This window comes from Apus apus, chromosome 1, assembly GCF_020740795.1.
Source record: "Apus apus isolate bApuApu2 chromosome 1, bApuApu2.pri.cur, whole genome shotgun sequence".
Classification (NCBI taxonomy): domain Eukaryota; kingdom Metazoa; phylum Chordata; class Aves; order Apodiformes; family Apodidae; genus Apus; species Apus apus.
In genome coordinates, this window is record NC_067282.1 from 184,697,613 (window position 1) to 184,720,580 (window position 22,968).

The window sequence follows — 22,968 nt, forward strand, 5'->3', positions numbered from 1 at the left end:
TAAAAATGGCTACATGCTTGCTTTCTTTCCCTCCATCTCACTTTTCTATTTTACTCATACCTTTCATATACAGTAACTTAGTAAGGCAACACTGTTTGCTACTGTGTCTCTATCCCAAACTAAGATGCTTCTACACTGTGCTAATAGTTCAGTGGCACTGGTCAGATGGAACAGGCGTATCTACTGGAATACAAGAAGTCTGGGTTGATTTGTGTGTAGGTTTGGTGTCTAGAATGTCATCTATGTGACCCACTGTGTGCAGTGAGGTCTTGTAGGTTTCTTGACTGAGGACTTAATGCATTCTGGTTTTATTTCTGCCTTTAGCAAAGAATTTAATTTCTCTGATTTTATTTTTTTTCATTGCCTAATTTTGGGGAGTCTGTAGATGAAAAATACAATTTAATGGTATTTTTGTCATATATAAGTAGGGCAAGTCATGCTGCAGCCTTCCTTCTTGACCAGGAGGGGTGGGGACCTGCTAACTCTAGTAGCTAGCCTGTGTTCTCTCCCCAGAAGCCCCTGTGCAAAAGGAAACCTGCATACCCGTATTTCCTGGCTTGAGTGAAGCCTTCTACAAAGCACTTTCACATCAGGCTCTCCATACCCATGAGATGAGTTGGCACCAGGGAGAGCGTTTCTGTGCCAAGTGGGTTAGCAGCGTGCATAGACCATCATTCAATGATATGAAGTCTTTGGTGGCAGCTCTGTTGTAAGTAGTTCCTGCCATCACAGGCTGGGAGCTGCTTGGTTGTGTTACCATGAGTATTTTGTGGAGCTGTGCTGTGAACTGGACAGGAGAGGTGATCTGGCATTATACTGTATTACATGTAGTTATATGGCTTTGAAAAAAATATTTTAAAGTTTCACTGCATCACTGTGTTTCACAGCATGGCCCTGCAGACACATGTTGTTGTGCAATGTTGGGTTGAGAAGTTGGAAGGGGAAAAAAAATATTCAAAACCATCTTAAAATAATTTGGTTGCCAAATTCTTTATGTTATCAAGCCCCACCTGTGTCTGTAGCTTTCTTCCTTTCCTGCCCATCCCTCCTGGGTGGCCCTATTAGTTAGGGAAGAGGAAGCTTTTGCAAACAAAATTACTGTTCAGCTTGTGCTTTCAATAGCAGCCCTACCCCTGTGTATGTGGGAATGATTTGAGGTGTTTTGAAACTAAATACAGTCGATTTGCATAGAACTGGCTAGTGCCTTCATTTTCTATGAGTGCTATAAGTCCATACACACTTCGTGGGGGAACTGTCTCGGGACCTGTTGGTTTGCTTTCTCAGCTAATGACCTCCTGTGCACTGCAGGCACAGTCCACAGTGTTAACCATGCATGCAGTCATTTCCTTTTCCCTCTTACCTCATTTTAGAAGACTTTGCTCTTGAATCTTGTAAATGGGGTGATAATTTCAAAGCAAACAGCTTCCAGTCCTTTCTTGCCAACTTTTGCCCACAAGGTATGCAAAGTAAACAGAGCAGTTAGGAAATCAGTTATGTACCTTCCCTCCTAGTGCAAGGCATCCCTGGAGAGTTCATAGCTCTTTTTTAAGTAATGAATGAAGGGAGAGAATGAGATTGTACACCCAAGATGCATTTTTAATGTATAGAGCCATTGCACAGATAATTTATATTCTTAAGAAGCTTTAGGAAAACCTTGTGAGATGTTAGGCTTCAAAAAAATATCCACTATTCGTGTATTGAATATGAGCATGTTTTATTGCCTGCAGCAGAGAAAGAAAATCAAAATAACAAGGATAGCGTAAAAGAAATATAGATAATTTTCTTCCCATATAAAAAAAATAACTTTGAATTAGACTTCTCCAAAATATGTGGATTCTTACCTTTGTTAGGCTCTTGGAGGAAGCTGGAATGGTGGGTACAAAACTGTCACAGGATATGATACCTGTAATAGGGTATGCAGATATCATCATGGTGTATTTATTCAAGGAGACGAGTGCAAGCACCTATTAAAATGTGACTTTAAAAAGTTGACAAAGAAATTGTTAACACTTAAATATATTTAGCTCCAGTGTAGGTATTGAACAGCCTTTGCCAATTGAGCAATAGGAAAATTTGTTAAATGTGAAAGCTAGACCTAAGGTTATTGACTTCCATATAAAGCTTACATATGTGGCAGCACAAATAAAAAACTGGAGCCCCTCCTGTCCCAAAAGAAGACCGTCCATTTTATTTTATTCCCTTGACATGCCTCAAAAGACTGTCTCATAATAACCTATTGTGGTTCTTCACACATTTCTGCCCTCTTCGTAAAAGTAGCTGTATGTGTGGAGTGCTCTCTACTGCTTTTCAGAAATAGGATCTTTGTTATTAAAAATAAAATGAAAAAAAATATAAAGTTATATGTATTATATATAATATGTATAATATACTTCATAGTTAAAATTGGTGTGTTTTTAAAGAAAAGTATGCACTGTCATGTGAAAACTTTCCCTTTGTGTTTCCCAAGAGAAGGTTTTTAAATTTGCTGAAGGGAGGTTTTTTTTTTTTAATAGAAATTCCTTGAGTACCATAAATGTTAACTCAAAACACCTGAAAGAATGTAACATATCTGTCTTCTGGAACATTTCAGTTGTACTTGTGCCAAATGCAGAGCAGCAAACTCAGCTGCAAGGGCTTAGCTTGGCCATACTTGTAGTCCCCAGAATGTTTTTGTTTGGTTTTAGGGTTTTTTTGTTTGTTTGTTTGTTGTTTTTTTAAAAATACAGATTTAATGCTAAGCTCTAATGTTTACATGAAGAGAGAAGAAATATTGCAATTTGAGTAAATTTGTTTTAGTCATATATACAAATATGTGCATATAAGTCACAAAGCAAGGATGATATTCCTGGAATAATTTCTTTTTAAATAATTGTGCTGCAGTAAAGCATGAGATCAAACATCCCAAACCATACATTGACTTTTTTACTCTTTAGTTTAATAAACCCCACCTCAACTGAGATATATATTTTTTTTTTTCTTGAAAGAAATGAGGAGTATCCTCTTTCCTAAGAGAAGAGTTGAGGGAGCTTTCTGCTACCATGAAGGAGACACTGCTTTATGAGACTTTATTTGGCATCTGCTTTTTACCTATGAATCCTTGATGAGGTCAAAGCTGTCCAGGTAAATACAATTATAAATGTGCTGCAGATGATACCAAAGCCAGGACATCACCACTCCAGGAGCTTTGTGGATTAGCAGAGTAACCTTCTCTTCAGTGTGTACCCATTCCTCTTGTCTGCCCTTCTTCTGGGGAAGAAAAGCAGGGGTATTGAGTGGGACAGACTGCACCTTCCTGGCTTACCTTGTGAAAAGACCAGCAAATCAGGTAGGAATCCAGATTTTTATTTATTGTCCTCTGAGTAGTTGGTTGAGTGGCTTTCCTTTTGCTTCATGGTCAGACAGAAGACAACATCTTACCTATTTCTCTGCCACAGTTAAAATAGCCTTTATATATATATATATATGGTCTAAATATGATTCTTTTTTTTCTTTAGACTGTATATATTAAGTATAGTGGCAAGAGTATGATTATTTTCCATCTTTTTTTCTGGAGAAGCTCAGCAAGGGATTGCTGAGTGTTGAGAATGTTGACTAGTGGGACAATCCTGGCAGGCACTTCATGTTATTTGGCTGTTTGAAACAAGACATAAAAAAAAAACAACTGAGTGACATCTAAGTTGGGTTTTATCTCTTTGGTGTGATGAGGCTGCACATGTGAAAGTTTTGAGAATGCTGGAATATTTTTCCTATTTCTAATTTTGCCTATAGATATCTATGGCCTACTTAAGTAAGATGAACCCATGTACATCAAACTGAGTAGCTTATTACAAGAAATTTCTTGCTCAGATTGCTTTCCTCAAGTGAGCAGTTGTGCAAACTCAAAACATTCAACAAGATGAATTAATTGCAGGTGTGGAGATGGAGTACACCAAACATCAAGCCACCTGTGGGCAGGCAGTACTCATGAGAAGAAAATTCACTTTGTCCTATGTGTTAGAAAGAAATAGGGGGTTAATCCTTATGAAGATGAAGAAGCATGATGCTGCCTTATGCTCCCACCTGGGAGTTGTTCTTCATTGTTAGATCTTTTTCGGGAGAGGGGGTGGCTATCTTTTTACAGGAGAACAAAGTGAAGGACAGGGCCATACTTAATTGTCCAGGGTCAGAACTGCAAATTTATTTCCCAGGCCTGGCAGATCCAGGAGTAGACATCATGTGTCCAAAGTCCTTTGTGAAGAATTACCCTCAGGTAGTGATTTGAACCTATGTTGTTCATAAATTGCATAACTTCAACTAATGAGAACATGCTAAGATTACACTGAGTGTGTGTTTATGCAAGAAAACTTAATTGAGAGTCTATACAACTGGGTCGGGTTAAAATAAAGTATCACCACATCAAACATGAGCAGAGGCACATGAAGGAAATCCTTCCCGGCATTCCTTGGGAGTGCTGCAAATGCCTTCCTGCTCCTGGAGTGCAAAATAATTCTTACCTCCTAAAGAGCATGCAAATGCTTTTACTATTGACCAGGAGATTAAAAAAGCTCCAACAACTGAGTGTACTGTTACTGTATTGAATGGCTATTAATACGGCTGCTGGGGGAGATGTGATAGGAGAGGAAGCGTAGCTGCCTATAGCTGCAAACTTAAGAACTTCTGGTTTTAAAACATTCCTGCTGCTTCCTCCCGTGTCAATACTACCTGCCAGCCTCTTTTTCTGTTTTGTGCATTGACTTGGGAAAAGATTTGATTTGATGCTACCGCACAGCTTGAGGAACCAGCTGTACAGAATAATAATATCTGATCTTGTTTCCTTAGTATCAATTTCAGACATGCATTCCAGAGGGGGTTAATATTAAGCTGGTTTAACTGCAGCAATGTTGTACAGATTCCTAGACCAAATGCACCAGCTGGTTTGCACTAAATTTTATGTTGCAGGAGACAAGAAACACTCTTCCTCGCAGAAAGGGATTGTGGCTGTGGAAGTCCTGAAAGTATGGGGAGGTTTTAGGCACTGATCTTGGCTGTGCATTCTCCTTGGCTTCTGAGGTTGCTGCTCACCTCAGGTTCTTTGTCCTGATCCCGCCTCACCTTCCTTGTTTACTTGTATTTGTCTCACTGCTAGTTGCAAGCTTTCAGCCAGGCTGTGTTTCTGGGCTGGCATGTGGCCATCTGCCCACCCCCCTGCATCCACCTAAAGCAGAAGTCGTTGTGCAGCCACTTGCTGGAAGCTGGATCAGACATTACAATGACCTGATCTCCTGCAAGATCACCAAATGAGGTCATTAGACATTAATCTTGCTTTTTCATGTTTTAATTGGTGGGGGTTGTTGTTGTTGTTGTTTGTTTGTTTGTTGATTGGTTTTTGGGGTTTTTGTTACAATTTGGATATGCAGCCTTGGTATAAGTGAATGAACCATATAATTCTTTCTCCACTCTTTCCACGACATAAAATGGCATAATTAGGTAGCAGCTCTATTGTTTTACAAATGCCTCTATGCGTGAAATTAGTGTGCTTCCAAAAAAAGCCCTAAAACCAAAAGACTCTGCAATGTTTGTTACAGTAAGTTAGGCCTGTGACATTCTATCCTCTGAGAAATAGTTCTGCAGAGGATCTAGTTATCCAGTTCATCAACATCCATAATTTCTTCCACTACTAGCTTTGAGTTAAGTTTGGATTTTGTGAAGGTGTCTGCAGAGGAGTTCTATGTATTGAGCCATACAAAAAGGTTAAAAATTGTTTTTGCAGCAGCCATAGAAAGCTATAGCATAAATGCTCACTGCTTTAAAATATGAAAAAAATCGTGTCTTTTAAATATCAAAGGGATTAGTATTAATCCAGCACTTGTGATTTTCTTAAATCATGTTATTTGCATAATAATACTCACCACCTGCTGTATCTTCAAAGCGCTTTTCAAACATTAACTAATTGATCTTTATAACACCCCTGTGATGTAAAGACCTGTCATTATCCCAACTCTGCAGATGTGGAAACCAAGACCCAAAGTAGTTGAAGGAACTTGTTAGGTGTGGGGCTGAGATGGTGGCATTGTGAGTGCAGGGTCCCTATTGTCCTGTCTTCTGGGAGTTGCTGCTCACAGCACTTCCAGGGCAGCCTTCTTCTTGCCTGCCTTTCCTTAACAACAAAAAAGGCACCGAGTTATTTCTTTGTGTCTTCAAAGGGTATTGTTGGGGGATGTTTATTTGTTTTGATTTTGATGTTCTTTTACTGCATGATTTTGCTCTGGTTTTTAGTCACTCTATGGTTGAAGACACATGTGACAGAAAAGCGTTTTACAGGTCCTTATAGTCTGTGTGCGCTACAGCAATAGTAGCTGGGAGCTTTTAAGCTCATTTTTCTTTGTTCAGGACTCAGTATAGTCTTGCTGTTAGAAGCCTTTTGGTCAAATTTGCCCTTGCTTGTCAGAATAAGAAATTACAAAAATGGGAAGTGACAAGGTGAGTTGCCAGTTGTTACAAAATTTCAATACCTACTCCTGTCCTGCACTGGTGGTGAGCAGCAGTGCCCAGGTTGCTGCCAGGAGAGCAGCTGGTGTCCACAGCCAGAGATGCTTGGGCAGTGGAAGGTTGGGGTGGTGCTGCTACTGGGATAGCAGCGTGTTCCTTCTCTGAAGGATGTCTGCCTCCCTGTTTTCCTTCACCACATGTCTTAGGGAGCCACAGGTGCATATTGTCCCACCCTCAGTTGTGTGGATGACATGCGAGTCCCCTTGACTGCCACTGCCTTCAGACCAGACCTCAGTAGAACACCTTTAAATGTTGTGTACCTGGAGTAAAAACAGAGCAAAAGTGGAGGACAGATAGTTTTCATGCACCTAGGTCAAATAATAGATATTAAAAACTGTCTAATGGGTAATAATCTGAGGAGGAGTTTAAAACAGGGTATTTAAAAATGTATTGTAGTCCCTTCAATCTGGCAGTGTCACTTTAAAACTTAGTGCGAGGGCTTTATATTAAAGTGTATGGATTTGTTTTTACAGATGTTTCAGCAGTGTTATCTCCAAGCAGGAAAATAAAGCTTGGCAGTGGAGCCCTCAGAGCCCATCAGTGCAGGCTCAGACTAAACTGTAGGAAAATCCCATGTCATGCCAGATTTCAGGAGATGATTTTGGATAACATATGGCTTCCAAAGAGCAGTGCTCAGGCCCCTCTGAGGGCTGCAGTGGTGGTTAAGTGGCAGATTATGTCAACAAGTTAGGGACACAGTTATATGTGTTGGCTTTAGTTATTTGGCTAAGCAGGGGGCTGGGGGAGGTGAGGAGGGGGAGCACAAGTCACTCTGAATTCCTGTGTACTCTGGATGGGACAGATGGGCTGTAATCTCACTTCACGGCACAAATTACAGGGTTTACAGACCCTCAGATGCCTGTGGGGTGTTGGCTTCTTTTCACTCCCTCAAATAGCATTTCTATACAGCTTGTGTTGGCTCAGGGCAGAAACAGATCTGGTTTCAGGTGAGAGCATTGCTTGTCCCATGTTAGTGGAGGCTCTCTCCACATTTTACAGCATCTTCAGGGGAAAGGGATGAAACCAAAGAGTTCCTGTATGAAACGCTGCTCAGAGGGGAAAGGGATAGGGAGAGAGGGCAGAGCCCTGGTCATGATAAAACATCCAGTGCTGATCAGTCTGCTAATTATGTGATTGAAGATGGAGAAGTGGAATAAAGGGTGGATTACTTAGCATGAAGCAGGGCTGCAAGCATGGAGAGGGCATGGGGGGCAATATGGGCTGGTCAGGATGTGGGCATTGAACTTGGTGTGCAGGAGGCGTTGTTCCATCCCTCTGCACTTCCCTGGCAGGGATGCATGTGGGAGAAGGGTTTGGCTCCAGTGCTCCCAGCAGCCATGGTGGTGCCTTTCTACCTCCTTCCCTGCTGGAGAACTGGGCAGCATTCATGCTGGTGGGAGGCAGCTTCCCCGAGGGTCTCAGGGGAAGCTGCCATACTCATAACCACATCAGATTATTATTTTTTTGTGACCAAGGGCTCAATGGCTTGGGTGGTCACCTCAGTCATGCCCTTACACTTGGGATGTGCCTGAGGGAAGAAGTAACCACAGCTGACTGTGGTGTGGCTGGGACTGGTGGCAAAGCAGAGGTTGAACTTCCCTTTACTTGCTCAGCAAATGCTTTTTGGCCTCTGAAAGCACCAGAGCATGTAGGAATTTGTAACTCATCTTCCTTTACTGCTTTTGCTGCTGAGGGTAAACGTGGACCATCAGTTTATGTCAGAATTACAACGTGGACAGTGGTGGCTTCCAAAACATCAAAGGGGTATGCCCTTCTCTCCTGATTGTTTTTCCTGTTTGATTGGAAACTACTCAAAGTGTGGAGTTTCTCTGCACCGTGGATTGCAGATTTACCAAAATGAGTCTTTAGATGACTTCTTATCTTAACATACTTTTTGTAAACAAGGCAAGAAGCTTTTAAACCCAAATCCATAAAGCTTCTGCCTCTCTCCCCCTTAAATTCATGAAACTCATAAAAGCAATTTTGCCACTCAAACTTATGTTTGAGATTTAGGATTAATTTTTTAAGGTTGATGTTTAAGAAGGAAGCAGGGAATGTCTGCAGCAGTGAATGACATCCCACATATGTCCAGCTGAAGCTTCTCCATAGTGTCTCATCAGAGGGCTTCACTTCTGTACCACAGACAACATCAGATGCAATTTATTCCTGGCCTTTGGATCAGCCAGTGCAAATTTTCTTATTTTTTCTTACTTTGGGTACATACCCAACTGTGGGACTGAGATGATAGCTTTCCAGAAAACCTGGGCACCTATCAAATAATGACTACTTTTCATCTCTTTGCTGCTGGACTGTACCAAACCATAAACCTATGGAAGAGGCCTCAGCAAACTCAGTTTATTTAAAGTAACACTTCAGATAATGGAAAATGGGTTTGGGGAGAGATCCGAAGGTGTCATCTTCTGTTGGAAGGCAGAATCAGCTATGGTTAAGCTGTTCATTTCAAATGCTTGTTGAACTTCTTCTCCAGGCCTCTAAATGGGGAAGACTTAGCTGTCTTTTCTCAGTTCAACTATTACTACTGTGAAGTTTTTCCTGATGTTTATCCTGCAACTACTTGATGCTATTTAGGTCTCTTGTCTTTAATAGACATGGTGAATAGTTCATTGCCTTCCTTTGTGAATAATTCCTCTCTATTTGTGTACTCAATAAAAGCTAAATCACTTGCCAATAATTCTTGGGCCCTTGAAACAGGGAGAAAGCAGGCTTTTAAACTGTTTGAGGTTCTCTTTAGAAATAAATAACAGTGCTTTGGCAATTTATACAGCCTTGAACTTGTTTGTGAGCTGACTATAGAATCTGCAACTGGCTGGGTTTGTTTAGTAAACTTATTAAAACCTCTCACCTTTTAAAAAACAATTGTTTCCAGACTGGGATTATAAATGGAGTTCTGCACCTCTTACTTGTTTAACTTTTCTGTGAATAAAAATGCTAGTGGCTTCATTCAAGGGCCTGCCTTGCTTTGTACCAGCTGATTTACAATACAGTGTGTAAATGTAGTAGCAGTCTGGAACAAAGGAGAGCCTGTTTATCCAAACAAATTTGAGGGTGAGAGCGATGAGGTAAATTGCAGCCTGTTCACTGAACTGCAGCTTGAAAGCAGAAACAACTGTGCACAGGCAAACGTGATGGGCAAAACGATCTTCAGGCTTTTTGGCCCAGCTTCCCTGTAATTTTGGGGTAGCGCTGACCCAAGGAGTCAAGGCAAGCTGTCCAGGTGCCCAGGTGCTTTCCTGGCCCTTTGGAGAAGCTTTGCTGGCAACTAAAGGTTTTTTGTAGCCGATTTTTGTGCCCTGCTTGGAGCAGTTATTTTTCTGTAGGCAGTTGTGTGGAGTCCAGTGTAACCTCCTGGCAGGTCTCACCAGTCACCACAGTTCTCCCCTCTGTGGCATTTTAGCCAATTGCTTCTACTTGTCCTGTACTAAAGCCAGCAAACACATTTCTCAGATTTAAGTATTCTGAGAATTTTAGCTTTATTGTTAAGCTTGTGTATTTCAGCTATAATGGCTAAGTCTGTTCGTAAAGAGACTAAATTGTGTAGAAGTTATATTGCCTTGTCCAGACATGAAAAATAAATTGTTAGAAATGGGCTTGCATCCAAAGTGTGATCAATCCTGGAAAATAAATTGGACAAAAGTATTTATTCACTGTGATGCTGTGCTAAAAGGCCTGTGCCCTGCACACTTGCTTTTCCTGCTCCCTGTAGATGAGTTTGGTACCTAACTACAAAAAATGTTAAGGAGAATCGCCTATTCAAACTCATACTGATAGTGCTTCCTAATCTTCTCTGCAATAAGTGTCCTGGTTGCTGAAAATATACATTTTTTTTTTCCTGCTTCTGCTACTTTGTAACAGCTTGAAATAATGATTTGCGGAGCAAGGAAGGTTGGTTGTAGCTGGGATGTGGTAAGGTGAACTCTTTTTTAACGCAGTTCATCAGCTTCTTGGCTCAGTTACATCCCACGTGCTGTGTAGTATTTACTGGCATATCAAGCAGCATGAAGTTTCATCTGTCCTTTTTTTTCATGTCCATAAAGTATAAAATTCATTTTAGTTTTGCAGAGCTTTCTTCTAAACTTTCCTGAGTTATAAATTATGGCTTTTCAAAATCTTCAGCCTTGCCTGTGGGAAGAACATTTAATTTGGTTTAAGTGTAGATGAGTAATCTATCTACACATTGTGATTTTTCAGTTCAGCTACAGTCAGTTTCTTGCTCCAGCTGTTCCACTAAAATTTCAATGGCCACAATAAATTCCCAGTCAGCCTTGTTTATTCTCCTCTTGACTTTTTTTGTTCTTCTTTCTTCAGTGTCATAGACCTATTTGGTCTGTGGCACTGAAGAAAGCACTAGCTTATGAAACATGTGTGCTGCATTCTTGTTAATGGTTCTCAACACAGTTAAATCAGGTTGCTGACCTGGTTATGCTCTGTTTGATCCTTGCCTAGAATTTTATCACAGAGACTCAAATATTTCATGCTTGCCATTTCAAAACAGATAAACAGCATTTCTTAAGGAATGCATTTTAGCTTCTGGTGTCTGTTTTAGTCCTTTCTGGTGTGAAACTGGGTCAGTGTTTGTTAAACTAGTTTGTCTTGTTCTCTGTGTACCTCAATACAAAGTCAGGCTGAAAGCACTGGTTTGTGTGCAGGTTCATGCCACAGTCATTTTATAGGCACCTGAACTTGAAATGCATCCTGTGAACATCCGTGAGCTCTGTTCTGTGGATGGGTGTATGGATGGGATGGAGAGTAAGGGCTGACTGGTGCCTGCGAGCACAGGGTGTAGCTGTACTGAGGCCAGCAGGGAAGTGCCTGATTTGTGGGACAGAACACTCCTTGGGGTACGGGGCAAAGGAAAAGGAACATCCTGATGGTGTGGGACCTGCTGCCCTGCAAGGTATGGTGGGTCAGCAGATGGGATGTGCTACTGTTGAGAAGCTTGTTTTTATTGCTGTAGTTAGTAGGCAAGGTTAATTGACTCCCAAGAACGTGTAAGAGGGAGACGAGGTCTTCAGGGACTGCTGCCTGCTGAAGATGGAGGTTGTTTTGCTTTGTTTTAAGCAGTTAAGTGTGGTATGGACTGTTTTCCTGATGGAAGGACAGAAACATTTTCATAGCTCTTATTCTAAAAAAAGCTTTGAGAAGGCTGTGGGCAATGGGTCAGCCCATAAATGTTATAAATTTCATGTGGAGTGGCTAAACTTCCTGCTGACTTAGGTAATGTACCCACTGAGCTTGGATAAAAGGTTAGAGATGGCAATTATAGAAGAATCCCCTTTACATTAAGCTTTTCTAAGCTTAACCAAGCCACTGTCAATAATTACTCTTTTTTCCTTGCTGTTGTGGACTGAGTCTAATCCAGACTTGGTTTATTTAATTTTTTTATTGCTTGAATGTGCATGCTTAAGCTACATGGAGAATATCAGGCTACATTGGTTACACACTGAGCCAAATGCATTTGTTGGATGTACCTGGTGTGTTAAGCAGAATAGATTTACAATATGTTTGTAAGTGGTCATAATTGGGTTGTAAAAGTGCATGCTCTTGCAATTTTATTTCTCTGGTTGTCTCTTAAGTTGAGCAAGGCACTGTGCAGAGTGGCATTGGGGTGGAGGAGGGTTTCAACCATAAGGGCTAGAAATAGCAGCTGTTTGTTTATGCCAGGATTTTTATTCTCTCTTCTTCCTCCTCCCTTTCTTAGGGGTAGTCTTATGTATTCCACCCACTCTCATTCCCTTCTGGTGAATGTGTGTGGATGTGCTCCAGGACCATATGTGCTCATAGATGTATACTTCAAAGGAAGCTCTAGAGTGCCTAGAGAAGCTGTTTGAGTTTAGATGAGCCCTGGATTTGCTGACTGCTACAACATTTCTTTTGAAGAACCACATGGCAATGCTGCCATGTCTTTCCCTCAGCACCTTTACACACTGATGAACACCCTTAGCCTCCAAAGCAAGTAAGCTGCTGATACGCATACTATGTATCAACTTAAGTGAGCTGAATTTCACCTCAAGGCACCAGCTCAGCTGGGCTTTTTGGTGGCTTCTTGACATGTCTTGGATCACATGATGTATTTGCCCAACAGTGAGGATAATGTGAGGTTTCTTCTTTCTTTCTTTTCGCCTCCAGGCGCAATAATTTCTTTAAAGACGATTTTGCCAAGCAGTTTTCTTGGAATGGTGGGCACTTGCCCCAGCTAATTCAGGGACACTGTTTTACCAAATTATTATTTCTAGGTACTGAGGATTTTGGCTGCAGACCAGAAGGATCGTGCCTGTGTCTGCTCTGCTGGGCTATTCTTGGTTGGATGCCCACTTTCTGTTTGATAAACTCCTGCAGATTTTCAGTGGTTTCCATATTTGCATGGTGTTAAACTGAATATGCTGAATGTACTCTTGGTTGGGGAATGCAGGGCGTCTGGTGCAGATTTTGGCATCCTTTTCCTTCCAAAAAAGAATTGCATAATAACCACTCAATTCCAGCAGCAGCAGCTGTTGCATCTGTACCTTATTCAAGTTAAATGTTTCACAGGACATGTCCATTAAATTTTCCAGTATAGAACACTGATCTTTCATATGAAGGCATTTATTTTTAAGAAGTCTTCCTACCTATTTTTATGGAGCTTTTTGGTCTGCTACTCTTGAAAAATAAGTATCTGGCAAATGCTTCAACAACCTTTTATATAGCATCTTTTCCTCTCTTTTTGTTTTAATCTATGTTGCTGACCTTCATCAATTTGTTTCTGTAGAAGCAGGTTTCATATCCCAGACAAGCTGATCCTGTTTGTAGCTAGCTGGAGGTAAGGGAGGGAAAATGGTTTGATTTTTCAAAGGTGTTGCCATGCAGTCATGCATTCCCTTCTCTGGCCTTCACACTTTGGTCTGCCATGAAAAGCAGCATGCAAGGCCATATGCAGAAACTGTCGGCTAAAAAACCCACCCTCTCTAAACGCAGAGAATTGGCCATATTAGGGATGAGCAGCCTTGCTTGCTCTCACTTCCTAAGACAAGGGCATGAAATTGCCTTTGGAGACTTGACAACAGCAAAAGAAAATGAGTTCTCCTCCTTGCTTGCCTTTGAAAGAGCATGTTCTTGTTAACCAGACCACTCGTAAAGGTATGACTCTCTTTGTTATCCATAAGATGATCTGCTGTTGTGCTGGTGGAGTTCTTGCCTCCCCAACCAAGTACTTGTTTCCGTTATCTGCAGCTGATGAAATGTTTGTACTCACAGGATCATTTGTTTACAAGTGATATCGTTTCTTCTCAGACTACATCCTCTGATGATGATCAATGGCTCAGTTACCTTTAATAAAGCTGAGGCAGTCAGACACAGGAATTCTTTTGAAGCTGTTGAGGCCTCATCTGAGTCATATAATACCTTAAGTGAAAACAGAGCAAATAGGAAATGTAGAAGCAAATGACAGGTGTTGGCAGAAGGGATGTTTAGGAAGTTTACAGCTTTCACAGCTTTCTTTTCTGCTTAGGGCAGATGAGTGCTCTGCCTTTAGGCACAGACAAGCTGCAAATGAGAATATGGTGGAGAAAAATGGCTAGCAATGGCAGGGAGGTGGGTAATAGGTGTGACCTAACATGTCTTTCTTTTTCAGTACAGGCAAAGCTCTTCATACTGGTGGACCAAGTTCAGCATTTGGTGCTGACACTGTTGGCCCTGGGAGGGTAGTCCCTTGATGGGGCTGCCTCGAGGCTGGGGCTCAGCAGCTCAGCTTACCACAAGGAATGAAGTTTTTCCTAGGACCTCCAGTAATAATTAGCTCCAAGATGTTTTGACAGGCATGGAGTGATTTTGGGATGTGTTTGGAAGCTGATTCTGTAGTCTAAAATACATAGTCCAGTGAGTTTCAATTTCACCCAACCTCCTTACTTGTGAGTGTCCATAGAACAGTTAACTGTTTTGCCAGTTAAGGCTGTACACAGGCCTTTGCCAAGCTAGCAAAGAAATGATGCTTTTCTGCAGAGGTGGTAAAGGGGGTCTTTAGATATTACATTTAATTTTTTCTTTAATAGGAATAGGGTGTGAATGCTGAGTAAGGACATCCCTACTATTCACTTTTCCAATAATATGGAGCTTAAAGGCAATACATTTTTTGTCTTTAAAACTGTTCCAGGCAAAATAGCTCATTAGAGGTTCAAAAAAGTTTCAGGAAAACTGAAGTAGAAGTACAAGGTGCCTTGAGCTGGCTAATTTGTTTTTGTAACCCTGGTCATATGCTACTGTGTTGCAGAACATGTGGGCTCTTCTTTCCCCACTCACCTTCCTATCCCATCAGCCTCCAAGCTTTCTGAACCAGTGCATATAGTTAGCTGATAACATCTCTCACTTCTCTGCCACACTTCTGCACAGTTAAACAGTTGACTGGTGATACTATCCAGGTGTGTCTGTGGCAAACAACTTACTGCTTTGCCATCAGCTCAACTAGGTGTCATTTTCCACAGCACCTGGTATCTGACCACAGTTTGAGAGCCACTGCCCATGTCCCACTGGACTTACACAATATAGTGAAGTGCACTGCTGGTTTTCCACCTTCAAGTTAAGGTCTTATTGTGCATGGGAAACCTAGTCTAGATACTGGCTCATGCTAACCACCATTGACAATAATGTTAGGGAACAGATTGATGTGGGGTGTATTTCCTGAAATCACAGAATCACATATGATCACAAAATGATTGAGGTTTGGGAGGGACCTCTTGAGGTCATCTGGGCAAACCCTGCTGCTCAAGTAGGGCCTTCTAAAGCCGGTTGTCTAGGACTATGTCTAGATGTGTTTTGAATATCTCCAAGAGCCTCTGCAACCTTTCTGCACAACCTATGCCACTGTTAGGTCATTCTCACAGTGAAAAGGTGTCATCTGATGTTTAGAAGGAACCTCCTGTGTTTTGGTTTGTTCCCATTGCCTCTGCTCCTGTCACTGGGCTCCACTGAAAAGAGCCTGGCTCCATCCTCTTTGCACCATCCCTTCAGATATTTATATACATTGACAAGATCTTCCTTGAACCTTCTTCTGGCTAAATAGTCCCAGCTCTCTAAGCCTTTCCTTATAAGAGAGATGCTATAGTCCTCTAATTGTGCTTGTGGCCCTTCGTTGAACTCGCACCAGTATTTCCATGTCTCTCTTGTACTGGGAGCCCAGAACTGGACATAGTATTCCAGGTGTGGCATGGTCTCACCTCTCTCAATCTACTGGCAACTCTGTCTAATGCCTCCCAGGACACCATTAGTCTTCTTTAAAGCAACAGCATATTGCTGGCTCAAGTCCAACTTAATGTCCACCAGCACCCCAATCTCCTTTTCTGCCAAACTTCTTCCCAGCTAGGTGGCCCTCAGCATGTACTGGAGCCTGGTGTTGTTCCTCTCCAGGTGCAGGACTTCACACTTCCATCTAGTAACTTCATGAGGCTCCAGCCGGTCAAGGTCCCTCTGGATAGCAGCGTGACCTTCTGACATATCAGCCCCACTCCTCTCGCTTTTGTGTACCTTTTTGTACCCCAGAGGGCACACTCTGCCTCATCATCCTGATCAGTGAGGAATATATTGAAGAAGGCTGGCCCCAGTATTTACCCCTGGGATTATACCCACTAGTCAGTGGCCTTCAACTCAACTTTTCACTTCTAATGGGCGTGAGGTTTCTAGTGGCAGAGTGTGAGGGACAGAGGTGGGATTAAAAAGCATCTTGACTGTCTTCTGCTGGGGAGCTCAAAGAAGCTGGTGTGAGCGCAATAAAAAAACACAAGGACATGTGTGGCAGTGCTTATAAGAAGTCTTGATTTACAGCTGTTGGGGGGAACTTTTGGAGGGAGAGATGTGTGTTCATCTTGAATTTTATTGCTGATTTATACATTTTTATCACTAGTCTTGAAAACAGTTTATCCTCATCTTAAATCCCCATTTTATAGAGTCAAATGATTAAGGGAATGTCAGCATTTTTTAAAAAGAGTTATAATCTGATTCCTGGGACTAATTGGAGAAGGTATGGTAAGTTAAATCTAAGTGCTTAAAATTTAAAGGTAAATAAAAATACATGTTATTTGCCACTTGTAGGCATGAGATTTTCAGTACAGGGCTTGAGCTGCCCTGTAGGCTGTGTGGCCTGGTGTCCCAATGGCTCAGGTGCTGTGGGACTGCAGGCAGGAGGTGATGAAGCCTTGCTGCTGGCAGGGCACACACGCTGTGCTAAAGCGTGCATCAATCCGGTGGGACTGCTTCCCAGAGACTTTAATATGCATGTAGTCGTCCTTTGTCTGCAAAAGTTGCTGTTGGGCTGAATGTTGTTCCCCTTTCTTCTCGGGGTGGAGTAGAGTTCAGTAGTTTCCATCCTGTTCCCCCAGTTCCTTGTGCCTGTCTCCCTCCTTCCCTGCAGCTGCTTCCTCCCTAAGCTGATTCAGCTTCTGGCATGGTTATGCTTTGCCAGACCTGTGGGATGTTTTGATTTGGGGGCGATGTGTTTGGGTTTTTCTAAAGAACACAGTGCTCTTCTGGAGATTTTATTTTTAAATGCCACCTGTGAACTCACACCCAGCTTGTCTGTGGTTAGGCAAGCAGCTGAACTGGCATAGGGGAAAGGTGTGGCAGCCCTCCTGTGCAGGTAGGGAGGCATGGGGCTGGTGGCAGGAGAAGGAGGCAGCTTCCAAACCAGCTTTACTGCCGAAGGATTGTCAAGGTGCAGCAGCATCCTTTCCCAGGTGCTCACTATGCCTCCCATCCCTCCCTGAGTTTGCTGCCCACTTCCTAAAAGCTAGTAAAACAGAGTCCAAGAGACCTCCTCAGGAGCTGGGGGGACTTTTAGTCCAACTCTTTGGTGTCAGGGCTGCAGGCACAGCCCCATCTGCCATACATACTGAGCCCAAACAGGCTGGCTGTGAGCTGGGGACATTTGTCTGTGAAGGTAGGCTACACAAGTGTGCAGCACTTGTTGTGACAACAAGCGACCAGTGGTGCTGAGCTGGGTGTTCCTTGTCCACCTTGTTCACACCGTTATAGCTAAATTGCTCTGGTCTTGTTCCTGGTCCAAAACAAAGTATTCAAGACGGTGCCATATCTGCAAATATAGTGAATCTTCTCATGCAGTGTGAGTAGCAAGATTGTGGTGTGGTGGAGCTGCACAGGGGTTAGAGATAAAGGTGATGTACTCCAAATGAGGCCTGTAGTACCTAGGCCTGGGTTCCTCTCCAGTAACCTGATTTTTTGTTGCAGTGGAGCTGGGTTTATCAGAGCCCTGGAAAACACATGGGCATTAGCTGCATTGTTATTGACTTGCTGAGGAGCTTCTACGTAGGTATTAGTTTTTCCTGGCTCACCTCAGTAAGGAATCCTGTCTAACAGCCAGAGAGAGCCTAGCCCTTAAAAAACCCACCCATAATATTCTCTCCAAGCATCTGTTAGCTGTGTCCCAATTGGCTCAAAGGATCTATGTACACGGTGCTTGTGAGCAAAAGCCATGTGAACTTGCCAAAATCGTGCCCTTGGCTGCAAAGAGAAGAGGCACATGGAGTCCAATTACTGGCTGTAAGCAGTATAAAATAATGTTAAATAACTCCTGATTTTTAGATTTAATTAAAACGAAAGGCTGAATTGGCACAGCTGCCTCTGAATTCGCAGCAAGGGATAGGAGTTTGCAGCAGAAAGGGAGGTCTGGGGGAGAAATTTTGAAATCATTCTAGTAGTGCTGGAAGATGGAAATCCAAAAATATTTGGCCTTGCTCACTGTGCTGAACATGCTTCTGTTCATGGTTTTTGTTGCTTGTTCCCAAGCGACAATGACATACTCACTTAAGTTATGGGGAAAAAAATTAGATTTCAAAGCAGCTGATTATGAATCATACTGAAAAAACACAACCACCCTCTACTGTGGACATAAGAAAAATGTAGTTCAGCAGTCAAAGGAAAAAAAAAGAAGTTTGGGGAAGTAAAGCACCCAAAGTAGCCTGCAAGTCATCATGTATTGATATAACTTGATGAGAGTGATTTCTGTCAGCATGTCAAACTATGTATTTTGCGGTAATCTTCCTCTATTTGTACTGAGATTGCCTGGTCTGACTGACAGCTAGTTTGCTTGTTGATTCATGGGGTAATCTGTTTTGTCTCCTATGTCCGTATGAAGCTGAAGAGGAAAATTGCAGGTAGGATTCTTGTAGGGAGAGGGAGTCTTTCCTGCTCATCACCATATGTGAAAAGCTGCAAGCTGTGTTCAAGGGAAAAAAAGAAAACCTCAATTCTGCTGCTGTTTCTGGGATATTGTTATAACACCTCTCTAATGAAGCTCATGTAACATAGCAGTGGAAGTCAGTCCCAGCTGGGTCTTTGGCAAAAATTAATTTGGAGAATTCCCATAGCTTCTGTAAAAATCTATTTACTTGTGTTATGTGCTACTGATTTTGTTTTTTTTTTTTCTTCAAGATGTAAGAATTAAGCATCCTCTGAGTGTAATAACAATTTTCCTGGCTTTTTGGATGTTATTCTAAATACAAGGTTATAACTGCACTACTAAAGTTTTATGTTGATAGTGTTGAAGTTATTGCAAGGAATTACAAAGCTACATTCTGGTTGGACCTTATGTAAAAAAAAAAAAAAAAAAAAAAAAAGAAATATATATATATGTATATATAAATTCTAAGTACATAGGCTTTTCTGAATTCTACATTTTCTGAGAGGGACTATAAAACAAATCCAACCTTGGAAATCTTTGCACTGGGAAGTCTTTGCACTGACATGATGTTGAGCAATGCTTGGGCAAGTACTTTTCTGACGTGACATGGTTGAAAGCTGCAAACCTATGTAATTATCTCCCTCCCAAAGCACATGCTTAACTTTCAGTGTTGCTGCATCTCTTTACTCATGGCCCAAAATCTTAACTTATTCCATGTATCTTGTAGTATTTCATGGCTTATTTTTGTTTAAGCACATTTCCTTGGAGTCACATTAGAAATAATTCCAGCTTTCAGTTAAATTTGTACATTTCAAAAGCTGTAGCAAAAGGCAAATGAAAAAAAAGCCTGTAGCTGCTCAAAGCTCCTGAGATCATAATGAAGCTATATGGAAGGGGAAGAGGATGCCCCATGTATGTTTGGCTTTTTTTTGTTTGGGTTTTTTTTTTTTTTTTTTTTTTTTTTTTTTAATGGGAAGAGAGGCATATGAATGGTTGCTCTGATAGTATTTGGAGTTGACAGAACTACTGCAAACCACGATACCATTCACCAAAGCAAATAGTGTTAATGTGCTTAAAACCTGCTCCGATCACTTCGTTCATCATTTTCCAGTGGGGTTAAGCTACAGCTGTCACCACTCAATGCAGGACAGATACACGTTTGCTGGACTTAATGGGAGTGCTTGTTTTTCCCCACCTCCTTGATAAATGGTGTGGGATCCCCCATACTGGAAGTCTCTGCTGTATCTGGGAAATGATGCGCCATCTGGGTTGATTTAGGTGTTACCATGGACTGACTTACTGTGCACAAGGGTGTCCCATCCAAGGGGACTAAGAGTGGGAACTGTATGCAATAGGTTTGAAACAGCTCCTGCCTACACTCATATCCTTCAGTTTGAGTGGGCTGAGGACTTGTATGTTATTAGGTGCCACGATGGAGAGAAGCTTAGATGTCAGTTATTTTAACTAGTATGACTCATCCCTTATCCTTTTACCTTGTACATCCTCCTTTTTCATGCCTTTGCTCCTCTCAGGCTACAGATCATTAGCTTTGCTAAAACCGCTGCTGGTATCTTCGAGGCAGTTCGATTGCAGGGTCTTGCCTTTGCTGGACCAGACATGTTTATTTGATAGTTGCTGTTTGAAATGTCAGTTCTAAAAGGCTTTTCACACACACACACAAAATAAATAATAATATATATATTTGTGTGTATATATATGTATACACACATATAGGTAACATGGCACTGGAGCTCTAAATGAACGAAAATAAGAAATTGCTCCTGGTTTGCTGTCTGCTTAAATAAACCAGTAATATACAATCTAGCAAGGGCAAGGAGACTGAGGGGTGACCTCATCAATGTTTACAAATACATAAAGGGTGAGTGTCAAGAAGATGGAGTTAAGCTTTTTTCAGTGATGACCAGTGATAGGACAAGGAGTAATGGATACAAATTGGAGCATAGGAGGTTTAAGGTGAATATCAGAAAAAAATTTTTTACTGTGAGAGTGACAGAGCACTGGAACAGGCTGCCCAGAGAGGTTGTGGAGTCTCCTTCTCTGGAGACATTCAAAACCCGCCTGGACGCCTTCCTGTGTGATGTACTCTAGGTGACCCTGCTCTGGCGGGGGGGTTGGACTAGATGATCTTTTGAGGTCCCTTCCAACCCCTATGATTCTATGATTCTATGATTCTATGATTCTATGATTCTATGATTCTGGCGTCATGTGGAGAGATTATCAGTAAATCTGTCTTCTGTATTAGGTAGTTTGGCAAAAATCAGAATTGGACTAGAAGTAGTAGATAACAAATATTATGCACAAGAGAGGAGACAGCATCTCTTGGGTAAAGGGAATTTCCTTCTTATAAATTTGTGGAAGTTTTTGGAGGAAGCTACTATATGAATACAACAGATCTAGCTGGTACTTTGTCAAAAACTCTTTGAAAATAAAACTACAAGCTGTACTTCACAGAAATACATTAGAATGATAGTTATCAGGGAATGAAAGAAAAAATCTCACAAATTGCGAAGTGGTTAAATTAGTAACCAAAGAACTCAAATACCTGATTAACATCCCTGCTCTATAGCAGCTGTTTATGTGATTAAGTCCTTCAAAGATCTGTGATTTTGTTGCTGTTCAACATATTAATCAAAGACTTGATTTTAGGTAGATGACAGAACTTGTATCATAGAATCATAGAATGTCTTGTGTTGGAATAGACTTCTAAAGGTCATCTAGTCCAACTGCCCTACAATAAGCAGGGACATCTCACACTAGAATAGATTGCTCAGAGCCCCATCAAGCCTGACCTTGAATGTCTCCATGGGCGGGGCCTCCAGCACCTCACTAGGCAACCCATTCCAGTGATCCACCACCCTCATATTAAAGAACTTCTTCCTAATGTCCAACCTAAATCTACCCTTCTCTAGCTTAAAACCTATAGTTACATGCTCTAGTGAACAGGTCTTCCCCAGCCTTCTTATAGGCCTCTTTCAGGTATTGAAAGGTTGCTATAAGGTCCCCCCGGAGTCTTCTTCAGGCTGAACAACCCCAACTTACTCAGCCTGTCTTCATAAGAGAGGTGCTCCAGTCCTCTGATCATTTTTGTTGCCCTCCTCTGGACATGATCCAACAGGTCCAAATCGTTCCAATGCCTTCCTTGCCTGATTTCCTACACTTGGGGATTGAGATCTCTAGCACTCTATGGAAAGCATCCTTAAAGATCTGCCAGCTCTGTTCTGCTCCCTTGTCCCTGAGGGCTGTTTTCCATGTGGTCCTACTTACTAACTCCTTGAAGAGATGCAAGCTTGCTTTCCTAAAATGTAGAATCCTGACTATGCTTCTCATCTGCCTCATACCTCTCAGGACAGTGAACTGCACTAGCGCATGGTCACTGCAGCCCAGGCTGCCTTCAACTTTGACATCCCTGATAAGTTCACTTGCATTTGTGACCATCAGGTCCAATAACGCATCCCCTCAGGTAGGGCTGTCAATTTATCATCTTAAGAAGTTGTCATTCCAGGAGTCTCCTGGATTGTCTACTTGTTTGCCCTGCTACTTTTCCAACAGATGTCAGGGTGGTTGAAATTCCCCAGCAGGATGAGAACCTGTGATCACAATGTCTCCTCAAGCTGGAGTGAGAAGGCTTCATCGATAGGCTCCACTTGATCAGGCGGCCTGTAGCAGACTCCAACCACAAGACTCCCTGTATTGTCCTGATACCTAATTAATAGAATCTTAGGGGTTGGAAGGGACCTGTGATGATCATCAAGTTCACCCCCCCTGCTGCAGCAGGAACACCTAGGGCAGATCACGCAGGAACACATCCAAATGGGTCTTGAAAGTCTCCAAAGGAGACTCCATGGCCTCTCTGGGCAATCTGTTCAGTGCTCTGTCACCCTCACAGTAAAGAAGTTTTTCCTCATGTTCAGGTGGAACTTCCTGTGTTGTAGCTTGGTGTTGTTTCCCCATGTCCTATCACAGGGCACCACTGAAAACAGAAATTCCTACTCATAAGCTTTAGACCTGTTAATGGCTATTCTTTGTGGACAACTCTTCACACTCTATCCACTTCTTTGCATAGAGGGCAACACCTCCATCCCTTCTTCCTCTTCTGTCTCTTCTGAACAGCTTGTAGCCATCGATAGCTACACTTCAGTCATAGGATTCATCCCACCAAGTTTCCGTAATTGCCTCTGTGTCGTAGCTTTCCTGTAGCATGGTAGCTTCCAGCTCCTCCTGTTTCTTGTCCATGCTGT

At 42.0% G+C, this 22,968-nt stretch overlaps 1 protein-coding gene across 3 annotated transcripts in view; it reads left to right on the forward strand.

The window, feature by feature from the left end:
• The window catches only part of PLXNB2 (plexin B2), a 261,344-nt gene that overhangs the window by 10,659 nt on the left and 227,717 nt on the right, over positions 1–22,968 (forward strand). The window contains exon 1 of one of the 3 annotated variants that reach the window (XM_051623030.1): positions 3,247–3,325. The exons of the other annotated variants lie outside the window; for them this stretch is intronic. The gene's annotated coding sequence lies outside the window, so the exon portion shown is untranslated. Of the gene's footprint in view, positions 1–3,246; positions 3,326–22,968 lie in introns of those variants that run through there. 3 annotated transcript variants of the gene reach the window in all.